This window comes from Heterodontus francisci, unplaced genomic scaffold (assembly GCF_036365525.1).
Source record: "Heterodontus francisci isolate sHetFra1 unplaced genomic scaffold, sHetFra1.hap1 HAP1_SCAFFOLD_1217, whole genome shotgun sequence".
NCBI classification, from domain to species: domain Eukaryota; kingdom Metazoa; phylum Chordata; class Chondrichthyes; order Heterodontiformes; family Heterodontidae; genus Heterodontus; species Heterodontus francisci.
In genome coordinates, this window is record NW_027140658.1 from 52501 (window position 1) to 57500 (window position 5000).

Here is a 5000-nt window from a genome sequence, read left to right on the forward strand (position 1 = left end):
GGCGGAACCAGGCCGGCCCGACCGCTGGGGGCCGCCCGGGCGACGTTTGAATCTGTCGGGTCGGACCGCCGAATCCCGCGGGATTTCGGGATCGAATCTGCGGGTGGAATCGGCACCTCGTCCCGCTGTCCGGTTCCCCCCCGTCGACTGCAACGGGTTTCCGAGGCCCGTCGGTCAGGCGCGGTTCGCTCCGCAATCCGCCGGCCGATCGGCACCGGGCGGGGCTCTACGGAAAGAGGGGACCCTCCCGCGTCGAGTGCCGGCGCACCGACCCCGCAGGCTGACCGGGAAGGTGAAGACTCACCCCGCTGAATGCCCGGCCCCGGGAACCCTCCGGCGCCGGGGCCATAACTTCGGGGAGGAAGGTCCGAGCTCCGCGCGGTCGACGGCAGGTGAAAGGGGCCGGTGCGCCGCGGAAGGCGACAGCAGTCCCGTCAGGCTGCACCTCTGCTCGGGCGAACGGCGTCAGGAAAAGGGGAGAGCACTTCCCCACCGATAGCTCCGGAACGCCCGGACCCATTGGCCCGCGGCACCGGTGGCTGCTAGAGGGGCTCCGGCGCCGTCAGCCGGGGTACGTCCCAGGCCGGCCGGACGGCGGGCAGCCGGAGGCAACGGCCTGGAACGGAGCCAGACTTGAGTCGTTCCGTGCCGTGGGCAAAAAGGCAGGGCTGCGGGTCAGCGCAGTTTGGCAAACCTAGCCGCAAGTGCGGGAAGGGCGGAGGAGCACACGGACGCCGCCTTCCCAAACTGAGCCCAAAGTGCCCAGGCATGCCCCCTTGATCTCGCCTAATCAGTGAGCCCAAAATAATTTCAGAGTGTGGAAACCTGATCCAAAAAGGTCGAAAAGAACGGCCAGAGATCAAGTCCGAAAGGGGAAATCAGTAACAAGCAAGCAGAGTAATCATTAACCAAAAAGCGCAAAATTATGTTAAAAGTGTGAAATCATTAACCAAAAAGTCGAAAATAATGTCCAGAGACCAAGTCCGAAAGTACAAATAATTAACCAGTAAGCAGAGTCATCATTAACCAAAAATCGCAAAAGTAAGTAAAAAGTATGAAATCATTAACCAAAAATCGCAAAAGTAAGTAAAAAGTGTGAAATCATTAACCAAAAACTCGAAAATAATGTGCAGAGACTAAGTCCGAAAGGGCAAATGGTTAACCAGTAAGCAGAGTCATCATTAACCAAAAATCGCAAAAGTAAGTAAAAAGTGTGAAATCATTAACCAAAAATCGCAAAAGTAAGTAAAAAGTGTGAAATCATTAACCAAAAACTCGAAAATAATCTCCAGAGACTAAGTCCGAAAGGGCAAATGGTTAACCAGTAAGCAGAGTAATCATTAACCAAAAAGGGCAAAAGTAAGTAAAAAGTATGAAATCATTAACCAAAAAGCACAAAATTAAGTTAAAAGTGTGAAATCATTAACCAAAATGTCGAAAACAATGTCCAGAGACTAAGTCCGAAAGGGCAAATGGTTAACCAGTAAGCAGAGTAATCATTAACCAAAAGGCGCAAAAGTAAGTAAAAAGTATGAAATCATTAACCAAAAAGCGCAAAAATATGTTAAAAGTGTGAAATCATTAACCAAAAAGTCGAAAATAATGTGCAGAGACTAAGTCCGAAAGGGCAAATGGTTAACCAGTAAGCAGAGTAATCATTAACCAAAAGGCGCAAAAGTAAGTAAAAAGTATGAAATCAGTAACCAAAAAGCGCAAAAATATGTTAAAAGTGTGAAATCATTAACCAAAAACTCGAAAATAATGTGCAGAGACTAAGTCCGAAAGGGCAAATAATTAACCAGTAAGCAGAGTAATCATTAACCAAAAATCGCAAAAGTAAGTAAAAAGTGTGAAATCATTAACCAAAAACTCGAAAATAATGTCCAGAGACCAAGTCCGAAAGGGCAAATGGTTAACCAGTAAGCAGAGTAATCATTAACCAAAAAGGGCAAAAGTAAGTAAAAAGTATGAAATCATTAACCAAAAAGCACAAAATTAAGTTAAAAGTGTGAAATCATTAACCAAAAAGTCGAAAATAATCTCCAGAGACTAAGTGCGAAAGGGCAAATGGTTAACCAGTAAGCAGAGTCATCATTAACCAAAAATCGCAAAAGTAAGTAAAAAGTGTGAAATCATTAACCAAAAACCCGAAAATAATGTCCAGAGACTAAGTCCAAAAGGGCAAATGGTTAACCAGTAAGCAGAGTAATCATTAACCAAAAATCGCAAAAGTAAGTAAAAAGTGTGAAATCATTAACCAAAAACTCGAAAATAATCTCCAGAGACTAAGTCCGAAAGGGCAAATGGTTAACCAGTAAGCAGAGTAATCATTAACCAAAAATCGCAAAAGTAAGTAAAAAGTGTGAAATCATTAACCAAAAACCCGAAAATAATGTCCAGAGACTAAGTCCGAAAGGGCAAATGGTTAACCAGTAAGCAGAGTAATCATTAACCAAAAATCGCAAAAGTAAGTAAAAAGTGTGAAATCATTAACCAAAAACTCGAAAATAATGTCCAGAGACTAAGTCCGAAAGGGCAAATGGTTAACCAGTAAGCAGAGTAATCATTAACCAAAAGGCGCAAAAGTAAGTAAAAAGTATGAAATCAGTAACCAAAAAGCGCAAAAATATGTTAAAAGTGTGAAATCATTAACCAAAAACTCGAAAATAATGTGCAGAGACTAAGTCCGAAAGGGCAAATAATTAACCAGTAAGCAGAGTAATCATTAACCAAAAAGCGCAAAAATATGTTAAAAGTGTGAAATCATTAACCAAAAACTCGAAAATAATGTCCAGAGACTAAGTCCGAAAGGGCAAATGGTTAACCAGTAAGCAGAGTAATCAGTAACCAAAAAGGGCAAAAGTAAGTAAAAAGTGTGAAATCATTAACCAAAAACCCAAAAATAATGTCCAGAGACTAAGTCCGAAAGGGCAAATGGTTAACCAGTAAGCAGAGTAATCATTAACCAAAAATCGCAAAAGTAAGTAAAAAGTATGAAATCATTAACCAAAAAGCACAAAATTAAGTTAAAAGTGTGAAATCATTAACCAAAATGTCGAAAACAATGTCCAGAGACTAAGTCCGAAAGGGCAAATGGTTAACCAGTAAGCAGAGTAATCATTAACCAAAAATCGCAAAATTAAGTTAAAAGTGTGAAATCATTAACCAAAATGTCGAAAACAATGTCCAGAGACTAAGTCCGAAAGGGCAAATGGTTAACCAGTAAGCAGAGTAATCATTAACCAAAAATCGCAAAAGTAAGTAAAAAGTGTGAAATCATTAACCAAAAACTCGAAAATAATGTCCAGAGACTAAGTCCGAAAGGGCAAATGGTTAACCAGTAAGCAGAGTAATCATTAACCAAAAGGCGCAAAAGTAAGTAAAAAGTATGAAATCATTAACCAAAAAGCGCAAAAATATGTTAAAAGTGTGAAATCATTAACCAAAAAGTCGAAAATAATGTGCAGAGACTAAGTCCGAAAGGGCAAATGGTTAACCAGTAAGCAGAGTAATCATTAACCAAAAAGCGCAAAAATATGTTAAAAGTGTGAAATCATTAACCAAAAACTCGAAAATAATGTCCAGAGACTAAGTCCGAAAGGGCAAATAATTAACCAGTAAGCAGAGTAATCATTAACCAAAAAGCGCAAAAGTAAGTAAAAAGTGTGAAATCATTAACCAAAAAGTCGAAAATAATGCCCAGAGACTAAGTCCGAAAGGGCAAATGGTTAACCAGAAAATCCGTCGAATAATGTCCAGAGACTAAGTCCGAAAGGGCAAATGGTTAACCAGTGGAAGGGCGATCAAGCGGAAAAATTTGCCCCGGTTACCCGGGATGGAGTTCCAGAGGTCCGGCCAGAGTTGTCAAATTCGTCCCGCTGATCGGACGCTTGTCATTCGGGTGGCTGGGGGTTGGCGGGGTATCTGCACAGTAGTAGGAGGTGGCAAGTCGGGACTTGGACGTTTATTCCAAGAGTCCACCCGAGCCTCCAGGTCTGCAGAGACCGACCCTAGCTGCCGCCCAACCGACTTTTAAGCCTTTTTCGGATGGGGATTTTTTCCCATTTTCGTCCATTTTTCGGGTTTTCTGTCGGGCTTAATAGGCGGCAGCCTGACCCCCGGCCGAGGCGGGGGGCGCACTCTCCCTTGCGTAAGGGTCCGGATTTGCCCCGGAAAGTGCCCCCGACGGCCTCCCGACCCGGGTGCCTGCAGGGCGGGGGGAAAGGGTAGTCCCAGCCGCAGGAAATCATTAACCAAAAGACTTAGCCGTCGGGGCAGAGGCTAAGACCCGGGCTGGTGAAATCATTAACCAAAAGGAATGCACCCTTTTCCGAAAGTGCAGGCCGAAATAAGGCGAGCCTTGGGCCGGGAAGGCCAAAACCCCCAACTCATGGAAGTGTATGGGGTCGGACTCGGCGACTTTCCCGGGCCCCGAGTTGACCTTTCCCCACGGGGGCGGTCAAGTTGCTCCCGCCAAGAGGGCACGTTGCATTTGCTGCCGCTCTAGTCCCCGGGCTAGTTAATCAGTTGCCGTCGGAAGTCCCGATGCCGAAATGAAAAATGGCCGTTGCGGCGATTTGGCGCCTCATTTTCGGAAGGACTACCGGCAGGCAACCCGCCGAATTGACACTTGCGATTCGGGTGGCTGGGGGTTGGCGGGGTACCCGGAGATTTTCGGGAACTCGATTTTCAGAACTTTTGCTGGCAGCGGTTGCACTTGCAAAGTGGCCGAAGAAGTGCTCCCTCAAGGAAGGACCTTCTTTTGAAATAAAAGACCTTCCGAAGAGTGCCTGGAAGTCATTTATGAGCATTTAAGGGTAAATCTGGCGGACTTTCCATGCTCTGTTGCCGGCTCTGAAATATCGCACAGTTGGGTCTAGGCCGGTAGACTGGCTGTGAAAACAGACAAAGTGTTTTGGCGAGCGAGAGAAAACAAGGCCTTGGAACAGATTGGGGGGTGCGGAGGCACACCACACCCACAGGAAAAGAATTAATGAAAA